This window comes from Adiantum capillus-veneris, chromosome 17, assembly GCF_014529385.1.
Source record: "Adiantum capillus-veneris isolate H3 chromosome 17, ASM1452938v2, whole genome shotgun sequence".
In the NCBI taxonomy this organism is placed as follows: domain Eukaryota; kingdom Viridiplantae; phylum Streptophyta; class Polypodiopsida; order Polypodiales; family Pteridaceae; genus Adiantum; species Adiantum capillus-veneris.
In genome coordinates, this window is record NC_140947.1 from 141087008 (window position 1) to 141102099 (window position 15092).

Genomic DNA, 15092 nt, shown 5'->3' on the forward strand with positions numbered 1-15092 from the left:
CTTATTTGGTGGGTCTATAATTGAAGATATTGTTGAGATCATGATATAAGTGAATAGTACAACTAAGAAAATCAAATATTGAGGGGTCTAAAAAATATGTACATGTCAAATATAAATAATATAAGTGGAAAAAATATAAAGGGCTCAAAAGAAATCTCTCTCATTATGAGGCTACCATAAAAAGATAAATATTTTTGGTGTTCTAATTTTTTAGAAAAAAAACAAAATAGATGTAGGAAGGGAAAAATCACAATAGTGAAAAAAATAAAACTAGTTTTTTTGGATTTTTGTCGGGGTGGAGTTACACCAAATATAAGAGAAGCTTACATGAAAATATTTCTATATGGAATAAAGAGTATGAAAAATGGTAAGAAAAATTGTGGTAATGGTGAGGCAATGTTCAGAGCATAAATAACACACACCTAGGTAGAAATATTTAAATAAATACCAAAATAATTATGAAAAAATCTTTTATTTAGGCCCTATATACAAAGAAATATTTACATACGCATGGGCCATAATATACTTATATTTTTTATATTTTATATTTTTTTGGCTCAACTAGCCCAATGACTAGCTAATTGAGGGTTTTTTATTTCAGTAAGGAGATATGGGAAAAGTCCCCTAACTCACACGCACCTATATACAGTGAAAGGGTGAGGGTAACCACAGTGTTTGAGTGATTTGATAGGGTGAGATAACTCACTATGGCAATTACAGAGAGCCGAAAAACGGCTATCATTAGCCCTCCCCCAGGATGATGGTATATTCATGTACCATCATAAAGAATCTTTTCCAAAGAGAGTGCTTCAGAGTCCTTGACAAGATCTTCATTGTTTGGCCCCTTGGAATTTTGATTTGTGTTACACTCATGCTTCATGGAACAATACTTACATGGGATAGTTGCCTTTTGCTCTGGTAGATCCTTTGGTAGAAGGCGACTCAAGTAAGGCTTCAAGCGATAGCCGTTTACCTTCCTGGAGTGCTCTTTCCCATTCAAGTCCATAAGTTGATAGTAACTTGAATTGAAAGCCTTCTTGACTATGTATGGCCCCTGCCATCTTGTTTCAAATTTGGCATCAAAACGATTATCGAGTCGATTGTCATACCTTAGCACAAGATCTCCTTCATTGATGCCTTTGTCCTTCAGTTTCTTGTCAAGCTTCTCCTTTGTCTGTGTGGCTTTCCTCCTATAGCACTCGTATGCTGCTTCTCTTTTCCACTCAAGCTGAGCTAAGGTAAGAAGTCGATCCATCCATGCTTCTTGATCATCTTGTACTGATTTGCCATGAAGTCGCATTGTTGGAATGTTTAGCTCAATTGGCTGTAAAGCCTCTTGACCATAGACCAAGTGAAATGGTGTGAACTCCGTGGCTTCCCTATATGTGGTTGGATACGCCCACAAGGCACCATCCAAGAAGTCATCCCACAACTTTGTCTTTTTTTTCACCATCTTTCTAATGATGCCTGCAATGACACCATTAGCTTTTTCTACCAAACCATTTGATTGGGGATAGTAGGGTGTACTGTGACGATGTAGAATGCGAAGTTCTTCACAGACTTCTGTGAGCAATCCCTTTCTAAACCCTAGACCATTATCAGAAACAATCTCCAAAGGTGTGCCAAATCTACAACAAATGTGAGTGTAGACGAATTTTCTCACTGTCCTCTCATTTACCTTTGCCACACTTTGTGCTTCCACCCACCTAGTCATATAGTCTACAGCCACTAGAATGTAGAGTTTACCATTTTTTGTCCTAGGCAGAGGACCCATAGCATCAATGCCCCACTTTTCAAAGGGTTCATTTGCAAGCACGATTTGCCTTGGACCATAAATCAATCTTCTATTCCCATTTACCTGACAATTGTGACAACTTTTACACCAATGTTGGACATCCACATGCAGACTTGGCCAAACATACCCCGCAAGCAAAATCTTCTTCACAGTTAATTCTTGGGAAAAATGACCACCACATGCCTCTTCATGAAAACCTTTTAGAATGGCTGGAATTTCCGCGATAGTTGGTACTCTTCTGCACACTTTATCCTTCCCTCTTTGATAGAGGGAGCCTTCTAGGAAGAGATACATGCTTGCCTTCTTCATGAGTCTCCTCTTCTGAGCTTTTGTGAAGTCTGGTGGAAACTCACCCTCCAAAATGTAGCCAATGATGGGAGCCAATGACTCCAATCCCTGGTACCTCGGTTGCTTCACAGCAGCCGCCACCATGATGACCTGCACTTCTTTCTCTACACATGCAACAGCTTGTTATGCAAGTAAATCAGCATCTTCATTTTGTTTCCTAGGAATATGATATAATTGCACCTCCTCAAATTGATTAAATAGCCTACGGATGGTATGAACTTTGGCCCTTAGTCTTTCATTTTTGCATGCCCAAATGCCTAAAATCTGCTTCACAATGAGAAGTGAATCCCCTTTTACAATGAGACGTTGTATACCATGGCCAATGCATATTTTTAAACCATGAAGTAGTGTGTCATATTCTGCTTCATTGTTGCTAGCTGAACTTGGTAGATTGAACTTCTCTTTCATGACCACCTCTCCACTTGGGTTGAGCAACACTAGCCCTCCCCCTGCTTTTCCTGTGGCTCGACGAAAAGCTCCATCAAAGAACAAGGTAAAAGCATTAGGAATACTTTTTGGTGGTGGCAATGGTAGGGTCTTTACTTCAGGCACCTTAATCTCCTTTTCATGCACCCTATAAGTGAGAATCCCTGCCAATTGTGCACGCACACTATCTTCTACCTTGAAAGAGTATTGAAACTCTTGCAACTCCATAATCCACTTTGAGATCCTAGTACTAAGATTCATTTGAGATGACACCCAAGGGAACAAATTTTTTGCAGTGAGAATTACAAAAGGTTTTGGTAGCAGGTAGAATCTAAACTTTCTCACCGCAAACATGAGAGAAAGCATCATGAGTTCTGCTTCTGTGTAGTCTCTCTCCAAAGCATTCATGACCCTACTAGCAAAGTAGATAGGTCGCATCCTTGTACTGTGGGGATCTTGTTGTAACAAAACTGCACCAATTGTTTCTTTCCCAGCACTAGAGCTAACAAAGAATGTGTACTCCCAACAAGGAGGCATGAGTGTTGGTAGCTCTGACAAACACTACAAGAGGTTGTGTGCTCTTGTGACGCTGTTAGCGACGGAAATACACTGGGTTTTTATAACCCCCGGCGTCGCTAAAACCGTCGCTACGAGCGTCGCTATATGCGTCGCTATAGGAGTCGCTATATGCGTCGCTATATAGCGACGGTCATAGCGACGGTTATAGCGACGTTTACACAGAAGACTATAGCGACGCTCATAGCGACGCTACAGAGCCATAAATAGCGACACTTATAGCGACGCCCGAGAGAATTTTTTTTTGGTGGCAGGGCATTGAATGCCCTGCCACCCATCAACCATATTGTACTTGATTCACTTTTTAAAAAAAGTGCAAGGGTAGATAATGGACCCAAAATAGTCACCCACAAGACGCATTGTTTGCAAAATTGACAATTGTACACATCATAGGCAAAATGAATTCATTGGCAAATGTAATAATGACAATTGTACAACATCATAGGCATAAAGAATTGATTGGCAAAAGGAACTGCGGTGACAAATGTAATAATATACATGGTTCAAAAAGACGTATAAAATCCGTCTCATGATACATAAGCTATGAGAAACCCTAAACTAATGCTATCTAGCTACGGCTAAACTGACGTCATCTAGTCAGACGTCTCATCGCGTCCAAGCGGCGTATCTGTCGGATTCTGCAAAAAAAGACAATAAGACAGCTTTCAGTAAGTATAAACATATAACGACATTTATAAAACAATACAAAAAATAAAAAAGAGTAAACCCTAATACTAACCATGCCGCCGCGAGAACTGAGAATGTCCACCAGGGCGTTAAAGCCCTTCCTGCCTGCGTACTCGCGCTCGTACGGTGTGGGATCACGTCCTGTCATCGACCACTGTCAAAACATACAAAGATTTCATTATGTTAGAACTAAAAAACTCATAAACCCTAAACTATCGAACATAAAGAGCAATGTGAAAACACTTACAAAATCGGCCTCAAATGATGCCCATCCACCGCTCCCCAAGTGGTGCGAGCTCCCTGCCTCTACTCGCGCTCTGGCTGCATCCTTTTGTTGCTTCCACTTGTCGGGATTCTCGCGCGCTGCTTTCTTCGCATTCTTCCAATCTTCTTTGGCCAGCCAATCTGGCCTGTTCCACCCATTCTTGATTGCTTTTTGCACTTCGGAACGCTTGTGTTTGCAGTATTCGTGCATTCGAATCTTCATCAGGTCTTCATTGAAGCGCTGATCCCGTGTTGGAACAGGAAACTCATCATGAAGTATGCTGATGACTCTGTTTTTTAAATCACTTGGTACTTCACTCCATTTGTTTAGTATGTAGTGTCTAAACAGCTGAGAGCAAAGACCACGCATGCGCGAGATCACCTTCTTGCCGTCATCATCCATGATGATGCCGCCGCTGATGTCGATGGAGTAAGGCAAGCCCTCTGGCCGGTGATGCGTGAACCTGGGTGTCCCGACAGGGGTCTCTAGCGGCATGTTGATGGGGATACGGACGTCAGGTGTCTCCACCGGCGTCTGGGCCCCGAAGCGAGGAGTGTCGAGTGGGGTGGCTCCTGGCGGAGTAGGTAGAGGTGTGTAGCTTCTAGGAACAGTCAGCCGTGCAAAACCTGGCGTAGATGGCGATGCTGTGGCTGGTGTGGGGGCGGGCAAAGAAGGGGAGGGTAAAGAGCCTCGTCGAACATGAGCCGGTGTGGAGGCATCGGTGGCGGAATCCCCACAACAACCGCCACTGCCACCACTAGAGCGCCGGTGTCTAGACGAGTGTGAAGCTCGTCTCGTCGACGCCGAAGCTTCGGAGCGCGCCGAATGCTCCGAAAGAGAGGGAGATGCGGATGGAGTAGGAACGCGCGATGATGCGCCAGAGCGATGACGCTCCACGTACCACTGTCTCTGCTGCGGTGACAAAGAAGAAAGAAACTCCTCATCATCCATACCTGCATTAAACACACGAATATTTAACTTAATATTGAATGAATAGAGTAGACAATGACGCAAAGACCATTAAATACAATGACGTAATGACGCATATAAATACAATGACACAATGAATTGAGTGATAGAAGAGGCAAGTCGAAAACTCAGAATTTTCAATCAAAAGATGTGAGCGCGAGTAGAAAAGAGCGTTATACACCATGGAAGGTACTTAGAGAGCCAGAGCTTTTACAACACGGAGCAAAATTGTTCAAATACAATATTTGTGGCTTTAAGAGATCTCTCTCTCATCCTCGCATAACTCAGCATAAATTTCTATATCTATATAGAGCTCTCCGTTTAAACACATATCCTCTGCTTCATTTTGTAGCTCCTCTGCATGCACCCCATATAGAGTAGTAGCATCTTGATGCTCATCTGGCACCACCGCAGCGGCTTCTGATTGAGCTTCTCTGATCTCCTCCATTGATGTCGTTGTGATTGGCACATGCTAGCCTTCATACGTCCTTGCACTACGAGGGGCTACCTCTATGACGTACCACCAGTTTGATGTAGACTTTGTAGGATGAAATATTACCTGCCAGAGCCACATAACTTACATGAGAGCTTTCAAGCACATAACTTGTAAAAGGGGGATGTTAACTATTTACATACTTACTTGTTCACAATGCTCGGGTAGTACGAAAGTGTCTCTTAGGTCAGTCCATTTCTTAGTAGAATCCACCTCAATAAAACCAGACTCTCCTCTACGCACAGTAGCGTTGCGACCCTCCATGATTATCTTGAACCATTGCACGTCGAACAAGTCGACAAAAAATCCTCTGTAATCGATCCTCAAAATCTCTTGCAGCGTGCCGAAGTAAGTGAGTTCCGCCACCATAGGATCTGCATCAGAGGAACGTCGTCGACTAGACTGTTCAAATTTTGCCATGATTCCATAATCTTGAGTAAAACGCTTTTTGTCGATTCGTTCCACCCTAAAATGTCGACCTTTACACCATGCTGCTGTGTATGACTTATACTACAAGGAACAAAGATTATGAGTGGCCGTTCAAACATTTATAAATAAAGTCACTTGCTAGTCGTACATTGCAAACTTACCTTGGTCGCGCAACCCCGAGAGTACTCCCACTCTTCTTCAGTCACTTCGTCACCGCATTGTTGTGCGCTTTTCAATTGGTTGTGCAACCATCTTAAGCTCATGAAGGTTGGTAGGCTCTCCAGAACCGCTAGATAGTGCATCGGTGGTCGTCTTCCCCGTCTCCACTCGATTCGTGCCCTTTGTCGCTCTTGCTTTGCATCCTCATATTGTGAAATCCACTTTTGCATCACTGGATTGTGAAGCATGCAAAATCGGTTGATTTTAGCCTCTAGATCTTCCGTCATCTTCTTCTCAACACCGAGATTGCACATGACAATCCCAGATATGCGCTCATCATCTATGGTTCGCCATAGCGTGTCCCGGGATTTATCAAATCCGTCTAGCCACTCTCCAATGTACACTAGGGACTCTGATACCAACCAACCTTCTGCCATGCTACCCTCCGAACGTGCCTTTTGACGCACATATCCCTTAAGCGTTTTCATGAAACGCTCTAAGAAGAACATCCATCTGGAATGAACTGTGCCAGCTATTTCCACCTCATCAACTATGTGAACAAGAAGATGCACCTGAATGGTTAGCATTGTAGTAGGAAAATGTTTCTCAAACATGCACACAAGCTCCGCAGCATTTAGTTTGGCGAATGGTATGGAGTCTACGTTGATCTCCTTTTGTGAGATCCATTGCACCAGCTTTGCAAGTTTGTAGATTGTGTTACGGATGTCGAGAGACAAACATCCCTCAATGGCAACCGGTAAAATAAATTGTAAAGTATGTGCAGCAATGATATTAAAGTCCACATTTTATGCAATGATATTAAAGTCCACTATGAACGTACCTGACGATCCACATTTCTAAGGTCAACTCTGGCTCCCAAAGTATCTTTCTTGCCGGTCAAATGGTCCCATAGTAGATTACCCACATTCTTGAATATGTGCATTGGATCGAGCAAGTGATTGATCATGAGTCGGGGCCAGTATGGTAACTCGTACCATAGAGATAGTCTCTTCATCCCTGGAGGCAATCCGTCATCGCACATCTCCTTCTGCTCTAACCATACTTGCGCAGACATCCTTGGTGGCTCTCTTCCCAAAAAGCCGTCGCGTAACACATGATTCTCTGGAAGATACGCTTGATGACCTTTGTAGATTTGCTTCTTCAGTGAGGGTGCCCTACGTGCATTCAGTCTAGGTCCACATGTGACACATGCTCTGTATCCGCTTGTTTGAAGCTCTGCATGTATACACATGATAATAGATCAACTATGGGAAAAAACAAGATTTACAGTGTCTGAGTGAGGAGTGTCAATAGATCACCTGAGCATTCTGTTAGCCCAGGATAGTCATGCATGGTCCACATTAGAATGCCTCTGATCAAAGCATTCCGTCGTCCTGTGTGTCGGCTCATATCCACCACCTCTATGCCAATCCACAATTGTTGTAGCTCTTCCAATAGTGGACGAAGATACACATCCATATTCCCCACTTTATATCGCCCTGGCACAATCAAGCTTAGCCATAGGTGCCCCTTCTTCGTAGTCAACCACGGGGGAATGTTGTAGTTGACGATGACAACGGGCCATACACTGTAAGATGTTGATCTTTGACCAAATGGATTTACGCCATCCACAGCCAGGCCTAAGCGCAAATTTCGAGCTTCCCTGGCAAAATCCGACCATGTTCCATCTATATGTTTCCACGCTACGCAATCTGCAGGAATTCGTAGCACACCATCCGAAGATTTATTCTCCTCATGCCATGATGCTAGGGCGGCCATGGACTTACATTCGAAGAAATGCTTGATGCGAGGAAGCAGAGGGAAATGTCGCAAAACCTTTTGTGGAATTTTTGTCCCGTGGAGATCTACTCGATATCTTTCGGAATCACATTTCGGACACTTCTCCATGTCTATGTATTCCCCTCTGAAAAGAATGCAGTCATTAGGACAAGCGTGGATAGAATTGTAATCCATCCCCAAGTTTCGCAAAATCTTTCTTGCTTCATCTCGAGAATCTGGCATCACATTGTCAGCTGGTAGTATGTGCTCTTTCAGCAATCTACACAACATAAAAATATGATACAGTCGTGTAAAAATCTATCAGATCATTATACATTTAGAGTTCTATTAAAGTAAACTAATTGTAATAGATCACCTGAAAAGCGTTGTGACGCTAGTGTCACTCCATCCAAACTTTGCCTGCATGTTGAGAAGAACCAGGAGTGCTTTCAATCTAAACATACGTGCTCCATTATACAATGGCGTATCGGCTTCACTTTTCATATCATCATAGATAAGCCTTTCTGAATCCATGATCGTCTCGATCATTTCATCAATCTCGGGCTCAAACATTGCCTCGTTGGGAATGTGCTCTGCATGATCATCCCCCGAGCTGTCAGAGGCTACATCTTGTGGCCTCACATATGCTGCTTGACCAAAGCGCCTGCGAACACGTCTATTGGGTTGCAAGATTGCTGCTTGTTGGCCAGCGTCAGAATCCGACGAGTTATAATTGGCAACAACTCGATCTATAATAGATGGATCGAACTCGCCAAATTCGCGAACGTGCTGCAAAGAAACACGTCTTGTCCGTCGCACAGTATGCTTGCATTGATTACAAGGACATAAGACCCTCGTTGAGAGATAGGTGTTTCGGTTGGACGGTCCCACATCCTCGTCGCTACTCATAATGAGGATAAAAAACTTATAACCTGGACAACAAATTTAATATTCTATTGGCATTCTTCGTCTTATCTCTCTCTCTCTCTCTCTCTCTCTCTCTCTCTCTCTCTCTCTCTCTCTCTCTCTCTCTCTCTCTCTCTCTCTCTTTACCTCACATTCTCTAGTCATGTCCAATCCCCGCACACCTCGGTCTAGAGGTGCACGGAGATCAGAACCACCAGGTTATAATCTCGTCTTTATTGGTCAATACCTATATTTGTGGGTACAAGAAATCTACACACCCACGTCTACATGATACTGCATGTAGTGGACAAAACCCCTTTGCCTCTTCTCTAGCTGTAGCACTTCACAGCATCTTAACATCTTTTCACAGTAGATCTTTTCACTGTTCGTCTAACTCTAAACCCTAAACCGTAAGTAATTCTTGCGTGGACTCGATCTAACGTAAATAAGCGTAAATCTAAATAAACGTAAATCTAACTAAAAATAAAGCTAAATCTAATTTAACGTAAGTCTAATGACTAGAGGTTGTCTAGATGGTCATTGTGTCGGGGATGTAGTGACTCTTGCCACCCTGAAGATCCACCTTCTTCCCTATCTTTTGAAGACATTTCACCAGTACTTTTGGATCGACGGAGCCCACCATGAGTGAAGGCAGCAATACCCTATATTCCATTGAGGGCTTTCTTCACCCGCTTCATGCAGGCATCGCAGTCTATGGAGACCTAAATCTAATCTAATATAACGTAAATCTAAATCTAGCTTAAATAAACGTAAATCTAGTTAAAAATAAACCTAAATCTAATTTAATATAAGTCTACATATAACCTAATCTTTAACGTCTTTTAAGATAGTTTCCTACGACGTTATAACTCTCTTCTTCTTGTGTGTGTGCGCGTGTGTGGATGTGTGTGCCAATAAAAAGAGATAAATGGTATAACCTTTCTATCACCCATGCCAAGTATGATAGATTGATTATGCCATTTCCCTCTTGAATAATAGGTCTTGAGTTCAACTCCTCGTCGGCTAGATCTTTAGGTCTTTTAATTTTAATTAGTTTCCTACGACGTTAAATTAGTTTCTCTCTCTTTCTCTCTCAATGTGTGTGCGTTTTTTTGGATCGTATGCATGTTTTCTCTCTCTTTTCCTCTCTCAATGTGTGCGTTTTTTGTTTATGCATGTTCTCTCTCTCTTTTCCTCTCTCAATGCGTGCGTTTTTTGTTTATGCATGCTCTCTCTCTCTTTTTCTCTCTCAATGTGTGTGTGCATTCTTTGTTTATGTATGTGTGTGTGCGTTTTTGTTTTTGTTTGTACTCTCTCTCTCTCTCTCTCTCTCTCTCTCTCTCTCTCTCTCTCTCAAAAACACTATGTGTGTGTGTATGTGTGTGTGTGAGAGAGAGAGAGAGGGAGAGAGAAAGAGGGGAAGGGAACATGAGAATGAGGAGAGGGAAGGAGCATACCTGGCTCTCCTTCCTCTCCTCGTGTGTGTGTGTGTGTGTGTGTGTGTGTGTGTGTGTGTGTGTGTGGAGAAGAAAGAGAGAGAGAGAGAGAGAGAGAGAGAGAGAGAGAGAGTGAGGGAGAGCGTTACCTGCTCCTTGCTTGAGGGCGCCGAAAAACTCAGATCTGAGATCTGAGTTTTTGGGCGCTCTCGGTTATTTTTTTACCCCAGCCGGCGTCGCTATGAGCGTCGCAAATTTCTTTGTAAATTTGCGACGCTCATAGCGACGCCGGAAATTTTTTTTTTGAGCGTCGCTGTGTGAGCGTCGCTAATATGAATAGCCTCTTGTAGTGAAAATGGCTTTAATGTTACAAAAGTACTCTTCAAGCTCATCAGACCATGCAAATTCTACTTGTTGTGTCAACTTTTGCAAAGGGTGAAGTAACTCCGAGGTTAAGTGAATGAAGCGTGACATATACTTCACCTTTTGAATGAATGAGATGACCTCCTTAAGACTCTTGGGTGATAGTAGCTCAATAAGAGCCTTTGCCTTTGAAGGATCCACTTCAATGCCTTTGTAAGAAACTTTATGACCAAGCAAGATTACTTCATCCTCACCTATATGGCACTTGTCGGGGTTGAGTTGACCTCCCATGTCGTAGAGCTTCTTTAAACCTTCTTCTACCCTTTGTAGATGCAATGATTTTGAGCTATAAATACAGAAATCATCAATGAACACCCTAATTGACTTTCCAAAGAATGCTTGAAACTCCATATTCATGAAACGTTGGAATGTTGCAGGAGCATTTGTCAGACCAAATGGCATGACTCTAAAAGCATAACAACCCCAAGGAGTGATAAAGGTTGTTTTCAATTGATCCTCCAATGCAATCCCTATTTGAAACTAACCTGAGTAACCATCGCACACAGTGTACTTCTCATGACCAGCTACCTCATTTAGTATCTCATCTTGGAATGGGAGGGAAAAGTGATCTCTTTTTGTTGCCTCATTGAGGGGACGGTGATCCACACACACCCTCCACTTGCCATTTTTCTTAGGAGTGACAACGACAGGAGAGACCCACTCTGAATTCTCCACTGGATAAATGAAACCTGCTGCTAGAAGCTTTCTTACCTCCTTGAGTAGAGCCTGCTCCTTTATAACTCCTAGCCTTCGTAGCTTCTGAGCTTTATGTGTGGCCTCAGGCTTTAACTCAATCTTGTGTTGAACAACATCTACCCCACGCACGTCGGTGTAGTCTTTAGCAAAAAGCCTTGGAAACTTCCTTAGCACACATTTGAACTCCTCTCTTTCATCCTTTGTAAGTGTTGTTGATAGCATACCTTCCAGCATCCCTTCATCTTGAACACCTTCGTTCTCTTGACGACCTACCTCTTCCAAGCCTTGACAAGAGGTCTCTTGGTTGCTTGGCTTAAACCTTACCCCCATGACTTCGATGGAAGACTCCTCTTCAGTAATGCTGCCGCTACTTTCTTCTTCTGAAGTGCTATCGGTCCAACCTTCTTCCGTCTCACTTTGAGATGATTCTTCATGGAGCTCCTCTTGGCGTTGCTCCTTCATGTCAAAGACAACCTTCTTATGATTGTCGTTCCTGCAAATTAGCTTTCCACTCTCCCAATCCTGCAAAGCTCGCATTTTCATTAGCCATGGTCTCCCTAGGATAAATGGGTAACCATTTCCTTTGGTAGACATGACATAGAAATCCACTGCCTTCTTAATGCCAAAGGCCTCCACAAAAATATTTTTACAAATGCCTATGCACCTAGCCTTGCTATTGTTTGCCATCTTGACCTTAATTTCAGGTGTCTCATGGATGTGCATGCCTAGTTTTTGCATGAGTCCCTCTGTCATGATGCAAATTTGTGCACCCCCATCCACTAGACCTTTCCTAACCAATCTCCCTTTTATGTAACAATCTAGCACAGGTGTAATGTCCTCATTCATTTCAGCTTGTGCAATTTTTACAACAGGCACACTCTCTTTCACCTTTCTCCTAGTGCTAATTGCCCTTGTTAAATCCCTCCTAACTTGTGGACATAATGCAAGAAATTGAGGCCATGAGATATCAGGACCCTTACCTCTCATGTCTTCCAACAGGTTGTATGGAGCCATTCCATGTCCAAGAGGGAAGTCTTGGAGGTTGATACGACGTCGAGTCCTCTTAGCCTCCTTGGTCTCCTTTGCCTTCTTTTCTCGTCCATGGTCACTTTGTGATGTAACTCCTTCTTTCTCCTTACCTTTCCCTCGGCCACGCTTAATGCCATTTGCTTCCATGTCAACCTCTCTTGAATTTGTCACCTCTACCACATGCACGTTTGGGTCTGGCAAAGGTGGAACTCCTTCCACTCCTTGTGGAGGTGGTCTTGCTCCATTTGTCCTTTGTATAAGCCATGGTTGCTGACTAGTTCCTTCACCTGCATTCATCACTGGGTAATTCAAGTTAGGTCTCCCTGGCTCCCCACGGGGCCAAGGACAATTATACATCCCATGTCCAGACTCACCGCAATTCCAACATTGCAAGACTCTCCTAGTTCGTGGCTCTCCCTCTTCTGACTTCTTTGCTTGTCCCTTTGGACCTACAGCTTGTGCAAGGTGAATTGACAGGCTGCTTAAAGATTCATTTAACTTCTCAATCACTTCAGCCGTTACCTCAGGAAGCTCCCTAGATGTTGATGCTTGTGACTTACCTTTGGGTCTAAGACCTTCTATTGGAACCTCTCCCCTTAAGCACTTGAGTTTCATATACTTCTCAGCAGCCCTAGTTTCCGCTGCATCAAAAGTAGTAGGTGCACCCGCCTCAACTTTTACCTTAAGGTCAGGAAAGAGTCCGGCTATGAACCTCTCCTTCTTTAGAAATTCTGCACCATCACCAGGGTTAGCAACATTTCGTATCCATAGAGCCCAAAGACGTAGAAACTCTTGCTTGTACAAGTAGTAGTCATCTAAGTCTTTTTGCTTATGAGAAACAATGTCTTGCCATAATTTCTGAGTGTTTTGGGGATCAAAGAAGTATTTCTTGAAACGATTCAAAACTTCCGTGTAATTCCCTTTAACTTCCTCAGGCAAAGAGTCAAACCAAGTGCTAGCATCTTTTCTAAGGACCACCTCAAACATTTCTACACGTTCTTGATCAGTTACTATCCTCTTGATACGGCAAGACATCTTGAAATTCACTAGAAATAATTCTGCATCCTCTCCAGGCTCTCCAAAGAAAAGAGGATATTGAGACATTTGGCGTTGGCTCTCCATTGAATTGATTTCAAAGTGACGCGTTTTTGTTTTTTCTTTCTTTAAAAGATTTACACAATAATATTTTCTAAATTGCAATCTATTCTACAACAAAATAAAAATATTCACATCAAATGATCTATGATAATCAATAAGAGGTAGAATGACAGGGTTTGGTGATGCAAGAATTTCTCCTACTCTTTGGGCACCAAACATGAATACCATATGTTGTTGAAAATGGATTTTTCTAATAATTGCAATGTTTACTCTAATGTGTGGAGTGAAATGAAAGGAAAAAACCTGTATTCCTGTGCCATTATCCATGGTCTATGCATGACCTAATTCTTAGAACAAAACAAAAATATAGACGTCCAAACTAAGGTCGTACCTAATGAGAGGCAAAATAAAAGGATTTACTGATGCGTTTATCTCTACCAACCTAAGAGGACCTAAAATTCTACGAATTACTCGCTGAAATTGCAACTTAATACTAGCAATGGGAATGAAGGGATCATACAAATTCTCGTGATTCATGCAAGCTACTTGATTATGCTAAAGGTTGAGCCTTCACAAAACATACACAAGCCTTTCCTCAGTAGGGGCACCAATTTGAAGCGGTCCGGGGCGGGCAACAAGAAGAGCAACCTCTATACACCCTTCAAAGCTCCCGTGCTGCTCAATGGGGCTGGGGCACAACACAACACAAACCAAAACAACAAACCCACAGCCAAATCCCAACTACACAAGGGGCACCACCTAGTTTAAGAGCGAACTAGTACGCAAAAGAGGAGAATCGTTAGAGCAACCCACAAACAAGCAAGGAATTTATACTAACCCTAACACCAATGGAACACTCTCACACACTAAAATACGAGAGCGAGAGAGAGAGAGAGAGAGAGAGAGAGAGAGAGAGAGAGAGAGAGGGAGAGAGAGAGAGAGAGAGAGAGAGAGAGATGGTGCTCGGGCTGCTTTGAAGTGTATCGTTAATGATCAAGCAAACATAAATATATGTAAGAAAGAGAGAGAAGGGGGAAGGGGGTGCTTGTTGCACTAATGCCTTCTTACAAATCTGTCATGACCAATCAAAGTGAAATTAGTATTTGTTCAACATAGCCTGAGTAAATTACACCACAACACATCACAAGAAAAAAGCCACCACAATCACTGTCTTAAGGCCAGGGGAGTCCTCTCCACCCTGTCGCCCTCTTACAGCATGTGGGATTTATGGCTAAATTGATAACAATACCCGGAGACAAGCTATCAAGAACTTAAATAAAACACCAAGACACTTACACATCATTATTGTCCATGACTTCACGTTGGAAGGGAGACAAGGTATCCATGCTTAGTCCAAATTCACCCTCCTTGATTCAGCAAATGTTGGGCTTACACTAGTAGGAGAAATGATAGATTTCCTACTCTCAATTGAATGATCACTCTCTCTTACAATGGCATAGAGTTCCCTTGCTAATCACCCCTAATACAACACATACATATGCCTAATGCCAATGAGATTCCACTCAAGATCTCCTTCTCAAGAGGTTGAGCTTGGCTTCTCAAGCTATAGCATAGTGC